The sequence below is a fragment of the Ambystoma mexicanum genome, chromosome 1q (genome assembly GCF_040938575.1).
Source record: "Ambystoma mexicanum isolate Mex_15411 chromosome 1q, UKY_AmexF1_1, whole genome shotgun sequence".
Classification (NCBI taxonomy): domain Eukaryota; kingdom Metazoa; phylum Chordata; class Amphibia; order Caudata; family Ambystomatidae; genus Ambystoma; species Ambystoma mexicanum.
In genome coordinates this window covers 1,404,504,677-1,404,524,470 of record NC_090922.1, presented here as the reverse complement: position 1 = coordinate 1,404,524,470, position 19,794 = coordinate 1,404,504,677, and the positions used below count along the sequence as shown (strand labels likewise).

Genomic DNA, 19,794 nt, shown 5'->3' with positions numbered 1-19,794 from the left:
GACTTTTTCCGCTCACTTCGATCACTGAAGTAATGCGGCTGTAGGGGTGTAGGGGTTTGGGGTGGTGGTTGGAGAGCAGAAAGACGTAGTACAAATGAAGGGTTGTGATTAAGGCAGAGCTATATCCTGCAGATGCAAGGCATTATAAAACGGATCCACAGTCACAGCAGTCCTAGTACTTCTTATAAAGCCATTTGTTTTCTAGTACACGTGCATAAAGTGGTTACCAACACGGGTGTTTAGTTAGGTATACGCATAGCTTACAGAGAAAAGCTAAGAACCACCCCGCCCCTTCTTATATTACTCACTTAGCTACGCCCCTGGGTTTAAAGCAGGCTGGTGTGTGCTCTGCATGCAGATTGTGGTGACGGTGGGGCAGGCAGCAAGCACAATGATGGCTGAACGCGTCCGGGAGCTGCTGCCCGAGGTTAGGCTGGATGGGGTCCACCTCGCAGCCCTGGTCTTGTGCTCGGGGGTGTCTCTCGCGGCACTGAAATGGCTAAAGCAGTGGAGACTGCAGAGGAAGACGGAGCAGGCTAAGCAGAGGAGGGACAACGGGCTCAAGCAAATGGAAGACGCAGTGGAACGGTTTAAAAGAAAGGTATGGCTTACCTCTTACCTGTGACACTAGACAGAGTGCTGTGCAGTATTCCTCGGTTTTGGTACAAACCTTAATTTTCTGTGCCAGGTTTAGTAAAATAATGTTACTCAGAGAAACTAAGATACTTTATTAAAAAAGAAAAAGAATGCTGCCCGTGAATTTAAATATGCATAGGAAATATGTGTAAGTACCGTCGCATAGCTTAGCGGCAACACACTCTCCTTGGAAGCAAGACGACACGGAGCAAAACAGGTTCGATCCCGGGTCCTCGCTTAGAAACCTCTGGATAATAAGCGCGTTATAAATAAAAGATCATATCATATCTCGGAGCTCTCAGGACACTCCTGTTGGAATTTGTATTGGCAGTGCCTTGCCAAGTTGGCCTTGCTACTTGTCAGAGGATATTTAGGAATTTGCGGGGGTGGCAATGCCAGGAAATAGCGTCCTCCACCTGCCATACCCACATGACCCTAGATGCCTTACAGCCTCGTGTGAACGTTGGCAAGGGAACATCTAGAGCAGAATATCGAAGCGCGCGCTGGGAGGTGGCATACACTTGCACTGAAAGCTGCAGCATCAACGCAGCACGTTTCTAAAGCAAAACCAGCATTGGCAATGCCAGTCGTTTGGGCGCTGTGTCCCCATCTGCACGCCATTGTAATAGTTTCGGCGTTTAGGTGTCACCTAACAGCCAAAACTAAACATCCGGGTACTTTGGCATGCTCTTCTAAATCACTAGGGGCATGCAGGGCTTCCCTCCTGCTGAGCTGAGGCTCAGTGAAGTGTTAGCACTCATCTTGCAAAACTAAGAAGGGCTGCTCCTTTCGAAGTGGGAAGGCTGTCTCACTGTCACCTGATGCATAATTGGGGGCGGGTGAAAGACATGCCAAAGATGTTTGGAACAACCATGGGTGAAGTAGGGAATACTAGAGCAGAATGCTGAGAAGACAACTATACCTGTAATGGTATAGCTTTTTTATACCAATCACGTCTGCTTAAATGTTCTGTAAAAGGTGTTGTTTGGTTCTCTGGAGATGGATGCAGCTCCCTCGCTTTGCTTGGTATGGCAACTATTTCCCTATAACGAAAAGAAAATATGTGGTTCTGCCCATAGCGAAAAAAACAGAAGTAACCACCCATGGGGGCAGCACAGATTTGCTCGTGATATTTCCCCTTCTGTGATGGCAGAGAGTAATGAAAAGGATGGACTGGGGAGGTGCCCAGAGCAACTGCCAGTGGCTGCACTTGGGTAACCAGGAAGGCAGGAGGTCGCGCAATATGTACTCTTAGACCTCCAGTGCTGTAGACTCTGATATCGGATTCCTTGACTACCTCCTGCCAGGGAATTTTTAGACACAACAGCTAGGGGGCGTCCTACACCATGGGCATGTATCCTAGTGGGTCATGGAATCGAAGAGCAGTCACCAAAAGCTTTCTTCATCAGCGTGCAGCCACATGCATCTTCAGAAAGGTGTGAGTATTGCTGCACGGGGTTCCCACTGGCTATAAGCATCGCTGACTTAAAATGGGGTGATGTGAGGACACACAAGAACTGTTGTGAGAATGAGATGTCTCCTGTCCCCCTCTTCCTTTCCAATCACTCCACATGCAAGTACTAACACCCAAACACGATTTCAATTGCCTAAAAGTGTTTCCCATGCCTACACAAAAGCCCAAACTGCTGCATTGGCAATGCTTGTCTTCTTTATTAGATCTCTGGCACTCTATTTACTTCTAAGCTGGACAAAGACATGGACTGATTTGTCTTTAGGGTATTGCAGCAGGCATTGCAAGGAGCAGAAAAGAGGCCCGGGGATGCAAAGCCAGAAGCAATCTCTCAGTACCCAAGTATAGATGTAATAATGCTAAGTTGAAGGGGAAAGAAACGTTCCTGTAAATGATTGCAGACACATTAACTCATGCTCTATGGATAAGAGGGCCCAGCTTTAAGAAGCTGATGCATCAGGTTTGCTAGTATTGACTCTAGAGCATAAATTGCTTATTTATTATTACATATATAGAATTTTCAAAAAGCCGGCAGACATCTAGGTGCTGGTTACAAGCAAATGGAATGACAAGTGGAAATAGCAGGTGGGTGAGAGTTCCATGTTAAACAGGTGTGTCTTCAGATTTTTTCTGAATAGGTTGTAGGAATTCTCAGAATGTAGGTGGAGTGGCAGATTGTTCCAGATATAAGCCACCAGCACAGGTAAGCTTGCGCCACTGGCTCGTTTCTGTATACATCCTGGGATCAGGAGGCAGTGACTGTAGGATGATCTGAGTGGTCTGTCTGGCAGGTATTTCTTGATCCTCTGGACAAGGTAGGATGGGGCCTTGTTGGTCAGGCAGCGGTGGGTGATGGAGAGAGTTTTGAATTTAATTCTCTCCCAGATGGCGAGCCAGTGGACCTATCTCCTGGCTAAGGGGATCTGTTCAAATTTGCTCTGATTGTGGGGTTTCATCACAGCCCAAATAAATATAACTGAAAGGCCGACTGAAAAAATGGCCTTCCAGCCTTCAAAAAGCTCCACATTGAAAATGGGCATACTAATGCAGACTGTGTGTTTCCGCAAGTAACGCAAGGAAGATTTGTGATAAAATGGAAATGCTATGAGAATGGCCAAGGACTGGAAATCAAAAGGCTTGTCTTTCATTATAAAGGGAAAGGTCTGAATGAAAAAGCAGCCTTTAAATCACATTTGCAAGAGAAAATCAAAGCCCACTTCTACAAAATAAGCAGTGTTTTCATCTACTGAAACTAAAATGGCCTTGCATGTGTTTTTTACAGTTTGGAAACAAGACATGAACAAAATGTTCCCTTGCTAAATGAAGATATCAGGGAAAAGACTTGGCGTGTGGTGGCAAGAAGAAATGTATTAAAATGTATAATATGCTGTACATGTAAAATGCAGGCAACAATGAAAAATGTATAATATGCTTCACATTTAAAATAATAGTAAAATGCTAGCAACAATTGAAAAAGGCTATCTTGTTTCAATAGTTCAAATGTAAATCTAATTTAGACTCAAGATGGACCATGTTTCTTGTTGTTTGGCAGATATTCAAGGCATTTTTAGCTCCTTATCTGGAAGGGAAATCTCTGTAAAGCTGTAACGCTTTATTGGATGGCCATGCTCAACTGTGGTAGTTGCTTCCCTCAACGATCAAAGTGTTGCACAGTAACATGCTTATCAGATTCAGACTTTCAACCAATACCACTCAGCTTCCTCCCCTGTGCCACCAATAAGCCAGGAAGCAGGGCGGTGTATAGATTTATATAAATTACAAATTAATAATAGCTACATCTTAACAAAAGCCACCCACTCCGTGGCACAACACGATCACATATGAAATGTACTTTTAGCAAGGGTGGAGTTAATCGTGGCGGGACTCCCTTTCTCCTGCGCAACTCCTCTTTTCTTATTTCTGAACCTGACCAGCAGCCTGGATCCTGGTTTGTCGAGGAACCAACTCCGGGGTTCCCATTTATTTGTAAGAATTGTGGGGATGACAAACTCTGGATCAGTTTGGCGCTGGTAGGGTGTGGTGGTCCAATGGTCGCTGTTGAGCGATTAGATCAATTATATGGTCCAGTCAGGTCATAGTCATTAATTTGTTTATTTTTGGTTAGTTAGCACCAAAGAAAACATCATTGTAGAAATGAATGACAAGTTTTTGACATGGTAACTCGCTACACAGCCGACGCGCATTTCAACCTAAGTCTTTTTCAAGGCCAATTGAGTTAAGGGGTGGAATTCAAAATGCTTTAAGCTGGTCCACCCAGATAAGGGCACCAGGGGGGCTGGATAGCCGATCATTGGCCGGTCCGGCGAGTTTGTTGCATGTGAGCGTTCTCGGAAATCCGTGTGCTCACCCCTAAACTCAATTGGCCTTGAAAAAGACTTAGGTTGAAATGCGCGTCGACTGTGTAGCGAGTTACCATGTCAAAAACTTGTCATTCATTTCTACAATGATGTTTTCTTTGGTGCTAACTAACCAAAAATAAACAAATTAATGACTATGACCTGACTGGACCATATAATTGATCAAATCGCTCAACAGCGACCATTGGACCACCACACCCTACCAGCGCCCAACTGATCCAGAGTTTGTCATCCCCACAATTCTCACATATGAAATGTACTCGCATTGACAGACTGGCATGTTTTTCTTAGTAAAATGTCAATTGCAACAACAGAACACAGGTTGAATTATAAATCAGATCGCACATGGGATTTCTTTGCATATTAACACATAGGACACTTTACAAACAGTCATTAATTTATTTAGCAAAATGCTCTTTTCTCCCACCACCCCCCAGGTGTCTGTTATATATGACACCCCTTGTTTCAAAGGCAAGGTTTAGGGACTGTGAATATATTGGGAATTTCGTTTGGCTTTTTAATTGGAAGACAGGGTTTTGGAAATCAAATCAATGTGAACATCTGTTTAGGAACACAGCCCATTCAAATGAAAGGCAGGGTTTTTGTATTCTGGTTTTGGGACCAGGGACACGCCTCTTCTGTAATGGAAGTTAGGTGTTACAGAAAAATAGGGTCACCCAATTACTTTATCAGCTATAGTTACTATAGCACACTGGGAATGAGATGTGTTCATTTTGAATTTTAACAAGCATCATCCCATGATCTTGTCTATAGGGGAATTAATGTATTAATTAATTTCATTCAAATGGGCTTGGGGTCTACTTAGTTTTACCCTCTCTCTCTCACGCTTGTCTCTCCAGTGCATTTTTTTTCCCTAGGTCATGGGGTAATGCTATTATATAGTACTTATGACACATCCGCATTATGAATACATATTGGATTGGACATTCATTTCCTCCCTAACCCTCTAGTTCGCTTCTGACAGCTGATAGGGCAGGGGTTTTATGTGTTCCAGATTATGGATAATGAGGGGAGGCGGAAAACACATCTTTTTAAATGACATTTAAAGTTGCATTTTTCTTTTTCAGAAAGTCACAACATGACAGTTTTCTTCAGTTTACAGATAACCACCATAAAATATATATTTTCTGATTTTAACAGGGACACTACTTTGACCACGCCATGGCCTTCCTGGAGTTTTTGCAGTTTATTCATACACCCAAATAGGTATGAACATCAAACTTCACAATACACACATTTTCTATCATGCTTACCAAGTGTTGGATTTCCTTCATTTGTAGGAGTGCCACAATCACATTTTTATCTCTAGCTCACATTACACTCATTGCATGATGTTGATATCTACATAGAACTGACAGGCTTTTTGGGATCTTTAATATGAGTCCTAGATGAGCCTAATGGGACACACACCTCTGAAAGCAGTGACTTTTTAAATCAAAAGCTATGTTTTACATGTCATACATTGTATTTCTATACATTGCATTTGGGCCTTCCTTCCATGGGGACATCTATTTCCTTAATCTAACAGTTGAAAAGACATGAGTGTTTATTCTGAATTGTCCACACATGGGCCGCAGTTTAACATGAAAAACCGGTGTCCATTTTAAAATCAAGTAGGTCTTTCCATTTAAACAATTTTATTTTGTGTGTTGGAAAGTATGTGTTTCTGTTCATGTCAAAAGAAAAAATTCACTTGGCTTTGCTTTTAGAAAAAAAGTCACTATTCATTTGTATTTTCCAAATGCACAGCATTTTAATGTATGGTAGTGTCATGTATCATGCTGCTGTTTGTTTTTCTCAGTCAAAGTGTTCCTTTTCCTATTATACATGTAGCCAGCATATGCATAAACCCATGTCTTTTTGAGTCAAGTAGTATTTAGTTCTAAGGCACACTTTTCTTCACCTGGGTGACTTCCCATTTTTGTAATGGTGAGTGAGGCCCACCTTTTGCATTCACTAGGCCGCATGTTGGAAAGTAAGTGTTTTGGGCTGGCCTGCATGTTCCAATGGGTCTCAACCATCTGCTAGCTTTTATCTTGTGGTAGTGTCCTTGCCTGGACTGGGCTCTCAGTTAATATTATTCTGGGGCTGAATGTATACCCCACAAGTCCCCACCCCTGGCTCTTTGGCTTGGATCACTCGTAGGAAAGAGCAAAGAAAAGTGAGGCTTTTCTTTTCTCTTTTTTATTTTTTTTCTTCTTTGAAGCATGTCTGTTCCTTTTTCCACCCTAAGGGTGTGAGGGCTTTGGCCTGCAACCCTCGCTTGAGATTCTTTGGGGTATGGTCATGGATCTCCTCCTTTTTGGGACCTCCTTCCCCCAGGCTGTGAAGGTAATGAGTTATTGGGTCTGCGGAGAGGAGTAAAAGAGAGGTTAAGTATATTATGCAATGCCCCTTTCCACAGTGTTATGGACATACAGTTCGAAAAATAAAACAACACTCCATCACATTATTATATCAACCAAAACAACACATTGGCATGCATTTGAATTACATGAACATCATCCTTTAAACATTATTATTTCCAATACTTAATTAGACATTTCTTTATCAGCTTGAACTATCTTACTCCCTTTATGTATATTGTATTTGCCATCCAGGTCTCCAATCTTTCCTGTAATCCTTCAGATGGTTCCTGGGCTCTGCCCTCACTGGGCTCCTCAGTTGTAAAGCTTCTCTAGGGTGATAGCTCTTTGATTGATATGGACCCATTTCTCTTTCATGTTTTTCCTTTAGGGATTCAGATCTTATATGTAACGGGTGAAATTTTATCGACAATTTCAAAGGCAGCACACCAAGATGGAAGGAACTTGCACTCCTAGGTCTGGTTCCTTTGAAAATTGTACAGGTAGACCTGTCACATACTTTGTACTCTTTCTTGGTGGTCTTTAGGTTGTAGTAGGTTTTTATTCCTTCAGCCGACTTTTCTAGGTTGCGCTGGGCATAAGCAAAAGCATGCTGGAGGTGTGTCCTTAAATGTTCAATGTACTCGTGGGTAGTGGCCACATTTATCAGTGTTTTTTCTTGACCTTTGTAAAGCAGATGCTGGGGTAGCACCATCTTTTGTCCAGTCATGACCTCAAATGGAGAACTTTTTGTTGCAGAAGATGGTGTAGACCTGATCACCATCAGAACAAGTGGTTATTAAATGTTCCAACTGGGTCCAGAGTCTGCCACAAACCTCTTCAAGATACCCACAATTGTCTTATTGTACCCCTCAACCCCCCCACATGAGGCTCGGCGGTAGGCAATGTGGAGTTTTCTTTTTACCCCTAGAATCTCCCACATCTTGGTCATCACTTTGCTGGTAAAATCACTTCCTCGTTCTGACTCAATCCTTTGTGGGAAGGCAAAACGAAAGAAGATGTGGCTTATCATTAGTGCAGCAGCTGTCTCCACCTCACAATTCAGGTCTGGAAGACCTTCTACCCACCTTCCAGGCCCAGCTTTAGTATCGAGCAGAAGATGATCCCATGCTCTTTGTTCAGACAACATTTAAGCCAAGACAGGCTTGAAGCATGATGGCTCTGTGGGTTTTCCCAGAACTCACTCGCTTTCAAGTGGATCAATAGGTTTTCCACATGGGATATCCACTTCAAATTTTTGCCTCCATCAAGGGACATAATTTGTAGCAGTACATCCCTACACGGCTTCAGGCAAGGTTGAGTCCACATCCTTACACCAAAAAATACTGCTCCAAACACTATTTTCGCAGACCAAGGGATGGTGCCATATTCCAAATGGACAGGGGCAGTTGGTGCGCAAGCAGGTAATAGTAATAGTGTTTTCATAAAATAGTTATCCCTGACAAGCATCGTATCAAGATTCGCAAACCCCCAGAGTTCTGCTCCATAAAGTGCTGCTGACAGTGCTTGCTTCTGATACAGTTTCACTGCTGATGATAATGCACCACTCCCATAACTAGTACAAAAGGATAAAATGGAGATACAAAATGTTTGCGGTGTAAGGGCTGCCCTGCTGGTCTGGTCCTTCCATCCTGAGCTTGCATGGAATCTTTCTTCAAGGTAGTCAAAACTATTTACCTGCTCACTTGTTTCTTCCTTTGTCGTCAGATTTGTTGAGATATGCTTCCTTTGATTTGGTACAAAGACCATTGATTTGGTTTTAGACATGTTTACACTAAGGCCAATGTCTTTGTACTTACTCAAAAAAACAGATAGGGATTGCTTAAGACCCTGGGGCATAGTAGCAATCGGGACTGTGTCATCCGCATAAAACAATGTCGGGAACCTGGTTGAGGCTAACTTAGGTCAGTCCTGGAACCAATTTAATAATGCAGTTATAATCTCATGAATATAGATGTTAAATAATAGTGGGTCTAGGACACACCCCTGCCTGACACCCAAGCCTACTACAAAGAAGGTTGTCTGTTCACCTCCCAGACCATATTGGACACAACCTTCCATGTCAGAGTAGAGAAGTGATAATATAGTAAAAAGGTATTGAGGAATCTTCTGCTTTATCAATACTCTCCACAACTCCAGCCGAGACACAGAATCAAAAGTGGTCCTCAGGTCCAGAAATAACACATACAAGTGCATTTTACGTACAACAGTGTACTTCTGGGCTATAAAGTAGAGCATAAAGCATTGGTCCACTGTTCCCCGATGCTTCTGAAAACCATCCTGATATACGCTAATCACATCATTGCTGTCAGTCCAGAGTTGTTGATAGTTCAATTTGACTTTCCCGAATAGCATCCGTCCCCATCTAAAAGGGAGATAGGTCTATAGTTAGCCGGACTGTCCCTTCTGCCCTTTTCATACAATGGGACAGTAACAGCTTTGTACCAGACATCTATTGCATTAAATATCTGGCAAAGTATAGAGGCCCAAATTGACAGCTCATCTTAAAATAGATCTGTTGGTTTTATATCTAGGCCTTGTGCCTTACCACTCTCTGTGGCGCCAATTGCATCTGCAACTTCTTTGAGCGTAATGTACAGCAAGTCTACACCGGGAATGCAGTCAGTGACTGCTGGCGGAAGTATAGGACAGACCATAAAGTACACATTAGAGAAATGTGCCCTCCATTCTTCCTTGCCAAGGCAGCAAGCCAAACATTGATACCCTTTAGAGTCACTCTCGGACACCAATTTACAAAATAGGATATTGTCTCTGGTATAGTGGACATTAAATAATCCCTCCCATTAATCCTCCGAATTCTCTGTATTTTATTCAGAATTGAGTGTGTGTATTCACATCTTAGGAACTTCAACTTAGGTTTGTCAACCCCCCAATGGATCTCCAATACATTTTACAATGGCTTTCTTTGCAGCTCGGCATTCCCCATCATACCATCCTGCTTCACCCACAGGGCTACTCTTATTTGCTATTACAGGTACTGATGCATAGAGTAAGATGTTGCCCTTACATTTTTCAAACTGTCAGGATTTTAGCACGCTCAGTCCCCGGGTTACAGATAGATTCTATATTAACCAGAATTGAGACATACATTTCTTTTTTTTTTACGCTCAGAAGTTAACATTTTGACTCAATTCAGAGGCTAACGAACTGTTCCCTCAGCACCTGGCTAAAATGGCCTAAGTCAATAGATCCATGGCCAGACTGCATCAAATCTGCTGAGTGGCTGATGGATAGGGGAATATGGTCACTTTCTATCCTACCGAGTATTCTGAAATTGTTTGCTCGTGCCCAGTCAGTCGCAGAGATGAAAATATAATCAATTAGTGAGCTACCATAATGCCCAATAAAAGTCTTTTTAGCCGGATGATCATTTGCTAATCTACCATTACGAGCCCTTAGATTTAGATTGTACATGGTGGTAGACGATTGGGCAGATAAATGGTGTGTTTGTGGGCAGGTGGCGATCAACGCCGGACTGTCCCAAGCCAGGTCCTGGTCGTCCCATAGTACTTCCAAGTTATTTAGAGGTTCCAGCTGAAGGTTAAAATCTCCCACAACAAAAGTAAAATGTTTACGTGACAATATAGAATTATTCTTTGATAACACAGATTGGGGTCATTCTAAGCATGCCAAATCATATATCATTGAAGGCATGTTAAAGATGTTAGCTAAAGATAGCCACTCAGCTTTGTTAGTCTTAATGATAAGCATTTGCACATCTGCAGAATTAGTTATAGTTCCTTCACCTCGCAGTCTAAAGAGGCTTCAATCCAGACCAGTAGCCCTCCTGATGGACTGCCCTTCATGCCCTTCTTTGCAGGGACACAGAAGGAATGGTAACCTTGTAGCACGACTGGATCCAGGGCCCAAGTCTCCTGGAGAGCAATCACATATCCTTGCAAGAAGTTACTCCACTCTGGGTCTTCCAACAGCTTATTCACGAATGCAATGTTCCAAGAGAGGAGTCTAAACCTCTGCACACCTGGATCAGTCAACTTTATCTGAGTGCCACCTTTGGCCAGTCAATCAGCTGCCTCCAAAATAGCAGAATTAGGATCCGATTTTTTAGCACAGTTTGGCTTGATCTGCTGCATACACACATTGGGAAAGAGGTGGGAAACATCCCTTAGGGTATTGTCTAGGGCGAAGGGCATGCTGCTCTAAGTATGTCAGAGTAAAAGTAAGAATGAACATTTGCAGCCCGCTTACGACATACTATGAGTTTATATCCCATATCCCATAGACAGCAGGATTTCAAAGCATGCACATAATAGTGAAACAACTGCAGGTGTTACAAACTCAATTAGGGCCCAGCTAGAGGCGTTGTTCCATTTCGGTAGTTATATATGGGCAATATCGCTGTTGCTGATTGAAGATAATAGGGGAACCTTCCCCCACATTTCTAGAAGGGTGGAACAATTTAAAAATGGACTTTCCACTTTGGGGTCAAGTTCCTCAATCTTCACAGACCTAGAGACTAACCGATTGCCATAGAGTTCCTCATGCCCTTTATAAGGACTGGAGTGCTTGGCCATATGAATTGGTCAATGACGGATAGGTGGGAGAGTGGCTACAGATTAATCTTTGAAAGGAGCAGCGGTACTGTGATCAGAAGCTACAGCTACTTTTGGTGTTGTAGTTGGCTCATGGTCCCAGTATATATGGCCTGGGTTCGATTGATTTTCCTTCATATTAAGAGAACTTGTTTTGCATGGGCACCACCCTATTATCGAAGGGCCCTTTGAGCATCACCTGCTGAGTTGTCCCATCTCACGGTTGTTTAGAGATAGTCGTTAGATGGTTGGAGGAACCTTCTGTTTAATGAGGTTCAAGATGGTAGGTGGGGCAGTCCCATTAACGGGAGCCACATTCTTATTAGTTTTCCAGACTTGGTTAGATACTCAACGCTTCAGGATTTTTTTCCAACAGTGATTTCTCTATACACAGGGCCGCAATTGCGTCTTCTTCTGTGGCTGCCATCATGTGAAGAGACTTCTGCTGCTGGTCATTTCTCAGACGGCCAGCTTGTTCCATGTTGAACTTGTTTCCCATAGACGAAAGCATAGCATCAGATGTTTCGGATGCTTCTAATTCCTTTAGTTCCTTTGGATCCACTTGAGCAACACCTTTGCCAATGTTAGCGGCACCATCATCGGCATCATCAGCATTCTTGCCTTTACAATTTTTACTGTCATCTAGAATAACGTTGCCCATTTTAGCCTCTGTAGCTTTCAGCCTTTGCTGCTCTGCTGCCATATTTGTGCAGAGAATAAATAATCCCTCCATTTTAGACAATATTAGATTGAGTGATGAAAGAGAGATTTCCTCATCTGCAAAAGAACAGTGCCTTGAAGAGGCTGATTTGACATCAGCAAAGTCTAATTCACTATGGGATAGACATGTCCGTGAATCCAGAGCTTCCAAGTTTGAGCTTATTAAGGTATTGTAGCCAGTAATGTTATCATAACAGTACAGGAACCAGAGAGTTTCTCTTCAGGCTCCGACATAAATTAAGGTGAGAGCTATTATTGTCTTTAGACTGAAGACTATGTGCATGGCGGCTCTTACACTTAGTCATCAGCTCATTGCAATTTTCTGTCAGCTCGTTGGGAGGAGGTTGTTTAGAAGCCACTATAGAAGTGGCTGAGACAGGCTTAAAGGCCTGTAAAATAGGGGCAACAGGAGCCGCCTCTAGAAAACCAATGATTTGGGGTTGGGCCAAACAAAACATATGTAATCTGTCCTTTTGCGTTTAGCCCATGGTTAGTAGGGCTCCTCAAGCGCTTTCCCATTGGTTGAGCCATGCTACGGAGGCCATATCTTCTTGTAGGCTTCCCAACTAGCTTCTTTTTGGCTTCATGGTGGTAATATACGGTAATCTGAAGAAAAACAGTTATAGTCCGCCTGATAATACAGATAGATTCACAGGCACTCACTAGGATTCAAAAGAGTTATCTCCCTCCACTGCTCTCATGCAGTCTTGTTTTGCATGGGCTAGAGTAGGGCATAGAGCACAAGATTTACCCAAATTCCAACCCTTCACCCCCTTGCTTTCTGATCAGCTAGCATGCTGTAAGGCTATGAAGGTTTTAAGGCTGTGAAGCACCCAGCAGCTGCTCCTTAGCAGATGTGCCTGGATAGTTCAGTTCAGGGAGAGAGCCCCCCAACCACAAAGGTTCTCAAGGGGATCACCCTCAGTTGCCCCTTAGTTGCCCCAGCTGTTCCTAAAAAGTTAGCTCAGTGGGAGAATGGGAAGCCTTTTCGTTTAGCTTGGTTAGCCTACCAGACTGCCACTGCTCCCTGCTCCTGCTCCCGGCTGATGGAAATGTTTTTCTACATGCAGGTTTCTTCCCCAGGCCTTCCCCCGACTTTTCACGCGCGACCCTCCGAGTGAGCGTTTTTGAATGTTAGAGCAAAGAACCCTCTAGCGTCCTTCCGTCGTGTCAAACTGCAGTGATGTGAGTCTGCTCAGCGTATCCGCTGCTTCTGACACAGGATCCACTTTCAGGTTAGCTTAAAAATATAAGACCATGGTTTTAGGGTTTTGCAAGGAAAACTAATCATATTTAAAAGTTACTGTTGAAGTTTAGAATTAAGAGTCGAGCGGCCATTATAACTATTATGAATTGACGAAAGTGAACGGTGATGGGCTCATACATTCTTGCTTCACAAATTAGCTGACTTCGGCACAGTCCTTGTGAGTTCAACCACAGTTGACAATTAATTTGTGTATTATGTGAATTTAAATGAAATGAAATGAAGAGTGGAACACACAATTTAATCCACTTTCCACTTTTAATGGCATCGAACACTAGAATGTTCTGCTCATGAATACAATAGCGCTCCTATGTGATTTGCAATCCATTTTCTGTGTATAATTTCTTCATAGAATGCTAATATTTATTTTGCATAGTTCATCATGTTCCCTTTTCCCTTTCCATGTGTAATTTAATGGAGAATATTCCATTCATTCAAATAATATTTTACATGATGTTCGGGATTGTGACTACTTACTGTAAGAGGAATGATGATGTGTTTTCTCTTTCTGCAGAATCCTCAAATGAACCCTGGACCTATCCTGGCCCTTTCCCTCGTAGAACTGGCACAGAGTCTACAGGATGGCTCTCTAACCCCAGATAATGTCCTATATACCTACATTGGAAAGGTGAGAGGTTTGCATGTGTGCCTAGCCTCTTTTTTATTGTGATGTAATAAGCAGTGTGGAATATATATACGCCTGCATTATAACAGTGCTTTCAAATGAAAGGAAAAGACCCAACCCTATGAGTGGACATGAGTTGCCACATATATTGATTTTTATATTTGTTTTTGCTACAATGTATCTTGCCACTAAGACTATCCATTTCATTCTCTACCTGTTGGAGATTTTGGTACAAGAGCAGGACTGTTGCATCTTCTGTGATTCGTCTTTCTTTGCCCGATTCTTTTGATTAAACTCCTGAAGTGATAAAGGCACATAAACATGGGTAAATCCGTATTCCTCTGCATGACACCAATTTATGGGATAAATTACTCCCACCTGTGCACAGGCAAGATAGTGGCAGCCATAAAGGACATGGCAGCCTTTCTTTGCAATGGATTCCTGTGGACTGTGCATTACATTTATTTTCAAATAGCGGGCACAATCCAAGGAATGAAAACTACCCATAGGAATCAAAATAAAGATCCCCACTGAGAGGATTTGTATGTCCTACATGTGGTAAACCCTGCGGGAAAACTCTGGTTCTGAGATTCCCCCATAGGTTCTTGCTTTGTGCAGGGAGTTGCAGAAAAAGGCAAGGGATGCCATGAGGACCAATGTAATCAATCTCATGCATTCTTATATTTACTTAAAGAATACACAATTTTTAATACAAACTTTGCTTTCTATCTGTTACATATCCATGGGTTTGAACTATTACTAATTGTAAGCACAATTGTATTGTATATATTAGCTTGCATGTTGAAAAGATGCTGCAGGGCGGTAAGAGGGTTGACTCTTTTTATTTAAGCGGGCCTGGGGAGACCCAACAGAGCTGCTCACAGCTCACACCAACCGTCTCATCCTCCTCCTAGAATGCTGTCTCTCGAACCTTCCATGTTCCAGGTTGAGAAGACTCGGGAGACAGATCACTAAATATCTTCCGCTTCACAACATTTCAAAGAACAAATTTAACTCAACCATAACTAATGAACATGAAAACAACAATTGCAACAGGATTTGATTGTACATCAAAATGGACCTTGTTGAAAATAAAACAGTAATAACTTTAAATGAATTAACTACAAATGTTTCACAGAATAACTTCATCAATTAGCTACTATTGTTTCACAGACATCCCACTGCCCCCATCCACATTAAAAATCTTGTAACCATCAGGGTTCACGTATTGACCTCTTTGGCGACACCGTTTCATCACTCAAAACACTCTCCCCTTGTACACCACTGCAACCATTTTCAACCTTTGCCAGTCTGCCCATAGACCATACCTCACCCCCTTCTACTATGACCAACCCTTTCCTCACTGCAGAAATCCTCTTGGGGTCAATTAATCTACTTTCCACACATTTATGGGTGAATCTGGGGTTTTTAACAAGAACCCATTCTTCCATTCAAGATCTTTCACACCCCTCTTTTTGTCAAATGTTTCTTTGCACACTTTTTCACTTTGTCTAACATAATTCATTTTGCCCATCCTGTCAACAACTACCGAGCTTGCTAATCCTAACCACCCCGGGCATAATTTTGGACCAGGTTCTCTCCCTTTTAGAGATAGAAATGAGGATACCTTGGTTATAGAATGAGGTATGGTTAGATAGCCCCACATCATGTGATCTAGAATTTCTTGCCACAGCTGCCCCAAACGCAATGCAAATTGAATACCCTCTTGTATGAACCTGTTGGTCCTTTCCACCAACCTGTTAGTCTAAGGATGATATAGAGCCATCCGTGTATTCTTAATTGCATAACTGTTTAGACATTTCTATATGAATTCTGATGAAAATTGAACACCGTTATCAGAAACAATTTCTGAAGGAAAGCCTTCTCTCAGAAAAACATTCTTCAAGAATGTCACTAATTCCTTTTCTGTCACCTCCCTTACAGCACTGCATTCTACCCATGTCTTATGAAAATCCACCAACACAAAAATAAATGTCAACCCTTTCACCTAACACCATTATTGGTCCCATTATACCGATAGCTACTTTTTTCCAGGGTTGGTCATGTACAGAATTTGGAGTAAGGGGAAGTACAATGATGTTGCGGGTTGCCTATCAAGAATGCCTACTACAGGGAGAGAGGAGGAGATATGTGGTGAATGGAAAGAGGAAAATATTGTGGCTTGTAATTTGATAGGCTATGTCTCCTTCCATCCCATCCTATCCTTAGTGTTAGAACAATGTAAAGAGGTGTCGAAGCTAGAAGATTCAAAGGTGGAACAGAGCATGTGCTGAACTTTCAGAGCCACACATGAGTTGACTTGGCAAAATACCCATACCAGCATTTCTTCCATCCCAGTCCACAACTCAAAACCCATACCTGCACCATGTGTACCCACCTCAAACACTTGTCATCCTGCTTCCTCACCAGTATGCTTAGCAAACATTGTTAAAATTATAATTATTTATAGAGTAACACTATACAGTATAAACCCATTTAGGTGGGGCTTTGTCTACAGATAGTTAACGAAAATAAAGCACAGTGTTGAAAAGCGATTTGCTTAGTTTCATATAATGTATCAAGTGTGGAAGATGGGGATTTGAGCCCAGTCTTCCTGGTTCCACAGTCTCCAATTCAGAAAGCAGGGGAGGCATCATCTTTTTCTATTCCATCTTCAATATAAGAAACTAAATAAATGCTTTCTTATTATTCAAGGGGTAACCTAGTATACTGGTTAATAAATCTGGTTTTCTAATCACCAATGGGTGGAAGGCTATTAATAGTCTATATCCTGAGTCAAATACATCTGAGAAGCAGACTAAGATTATAATTATAATAAAAATTTAGCAAAATTGTATGTTTAGTTGTTACAATTGTGTGTACTTTAAAATCACATGTAAAGCCACCTGAAAACATAGAAAAGAAGTAGTAATTAAAATGTATGTTCATAACTGAAGTATGCATCACTTAGAAAAAAGAAAGGCATCAAGTCTGTCTATTTGGCTAATACCATTGATGTTGTTGTCCACCCAATTCAGGGTTTGCTGAAACACCATTGGTGGTCTTTCATGGGAATACGGGGGTTGTGGTTTAGGCTGACGTTTTTGCAGAACACCAACCTATTTTTGCCTCCACCTTGGATGTGGAGGTAAAAAATACCTACTGACCCCAAATGTAATCTTTCTTTTTACTCTACAGATGGAAGCACATGCCGTTTCCTTCAATAGAGTGGAACAAGTAATTTCCAAAGGGCCATATTCGCCACTTTACCCATGTAATTCATAAAAGGGCCAGAATTGACGCTGCTGTGCAAAAAGAAAATTAACAGTAGTGATTTGAGCCACCACTTTAGATAATCAAATTTTCCTTTCACGTTGATGCTGGAAATAGCTAAAAAATGTTTTTTAAAAACCCTAATCCGAGTTGGTATTTCTGAACTAGCACTTGAAGTATACCAGAAATGCCATGTCTGCTGGTGGTAAACTTTCAGTAGGGTGGGTTTCCTAAATACTATCAGCAGAGCTGATCATTTCTTCAGCAGTATTAAAGAATCCACCCAACTCTGAGTGAGCCCCTTAATTTGCAGTTTAATACCTGAATATTGCATCTTTCTATTTGTGTTTAAGTGCCACAAACAGTCAAACTGCCATTTCTATGATCACTAAATAAGTAACATTCATGGGTGTTATTTAGGTGCTAGTAAACTCTTTTTGTGTGAACACACTGGTGATCAAGAAATTTGCCAGAAGATAGAGTAAGCATCTGTACAGAATCAATCCGAGGACATACTCTAATACGATATGGACACTTACTTCCTTGTCAATTCGGAACCCTGATGGTGTATGGCGAGCATTGGTGCCAACATTACCATTCAGGGTCACATAATCTATTATTTAAATGTAGACATTGCCATTTGATGGTATGAACATGATCCTGCAGGCTAGACTCCTCTCGCCCTCTCACACTGTGGAGGCCCATGTGCTAACATTGCTGAAATCCAGACATATCCTTCGCCCCATTTACACAGAATCAGAGAAGGCTTTGCAGTACTCTGTGGCAGGCTTGATTCTGAAAGATTTCATCCTTTTACTTTTTTGTTTTACATTTTGGAGCTCTGGTCCATGGGGCAACAGCCAAGCCAGCCTGGGGGGCAATTGCCCATAGCCCATTGCTTCGCTTGCCAGTCCGTCCCAACTGTAAGGCCTACCAGGGAGGGATCCAGGGCCAAACCTGCTCCGTAGGTGGATATTGGCAGCAGAGAAGGCCCCAGTTCCTGACCCTCCTCTACCAGTATGTGTGCTTAGAGACCCATATCTCCAGCCTTAGCTCATGATCTGGATACTAGTCGGTTTGTTTTTACTTTCAGGAAACCCCAGATTGATTATGAGAACCAGAGTAAAGGCCAAGTGAAAGAACCAACATCAGTGCACCAGGATCAATTCTGTACAGGAAAGAATAGTTGAAGAGAATCACCACAGCCCTGCAAAGACTAGAGCACCCAAAAGCTAGACAGAGACTCTGCCTCAGTGCACTCCAGCAGTTTAGTAAACTGCACCCTGAGCACCGTCACCAGCAAGCTCACAAAATCAATAAAAGGTCTACTAGACAACCAGAGACTTATAAGGGGAGAGGTAATAGCCTCCCCTCAATTTTCAGGGACAACCCATGGGAACAGAGCCCAAACCACATGCCTCCTACGCCACCATGATCGTGGAGAAAGTGGAGGGCGCTTTGCTAATTTTATCATGACTTTTCCCTTGCCCATACTTGCCCTGTGAGTGGATGAAAAAGGGCAGATTGATAGGCAACATGGCAAATATTCACAGGAGGAAGGTATACTAAAGCAGGGAACATGAAGCAGGAAGTGTGAGGTTTTTGAGGGAGTTCAGAGGTGGAGGGCAACCAAGAGAGCATTGGTAGGAAGGATGGAGCAGTGTCTTGTGAAGATTTGTGGAACCAGTGAGATACTGTTTTATGAGTGACAGATGTTCAGATGTGTGTGAGTGTGTGCGTGTGTGAGAGACGAGTGAGAAGAGAAGATAGCATAAGAACTAAATGTGAAGTGAATGGCCCTGAATGAAAGGTGGGTAATTGACTAATAGTGGATGATGGAAGATAGTGGACAGTGGAGATAAGTACTAGACAGAGCATAGTGGTGAAGTGAGCAGAAGGAGAGTAGTAGTGGGCGGAGGAGGGGAGCAGTGGGCAGAGGAGGGGAGCAGTGGGCAGAGGATGGTAGCAGTGGGCAGCAGAGGGTAGTATTGGGTGGATGAGAGTAATAATGGTGTAATAGCGGACGAGAGGGGAGAAGAGCAGACAATGCAAGTGACAGTGGGGAGAAGGACTGTGAAGAATGAAGTAGCAGAGGGATAAGTAAAGGGTGGAGTTGAGGTGTAGGAGGAAGGAAATCTAGGATGGACAGGGACATAGTAACAGTAGAGTAGAAGAGACATGTATGGGTGTGACTGAACCAGCCAGAAACTAACAGTGCAAGGAGCTTTTAAAATGTCAGTTGGAACTCTTACCTTTGCATATAGTAGGGAGAGCTGGGAAGTCCAAAAAGGAGTTTAGCTAACCTTCTTTTAGGGAATCCCCATTTGAAGAAGACTGAGTTAGAAAGTAGGGGTAAACATGCAATAGTATTAACAAGGGCTGATGGATGCCCGGGTTAGGGAAGTCGGTTGTTTCAAGATGAGCGAGACCGAGGGATGGCCCTAATTCCCACAAAGGAAATAAAAT

General features: G+C 42.5%; 1 pseudogene; it reads left to right on the top strand.

The window, feature by feature from the left end:
* The first annotated feature begins 381 nt into the window (after positions 1-381).
* LOC138548266 (vitamin D3 hydroxylase-associated protein-like) overlaps positions 382-19,794 on the top strand; it is a 614,371-nt pseudogene continuing 594,958 nt past the window's right edge.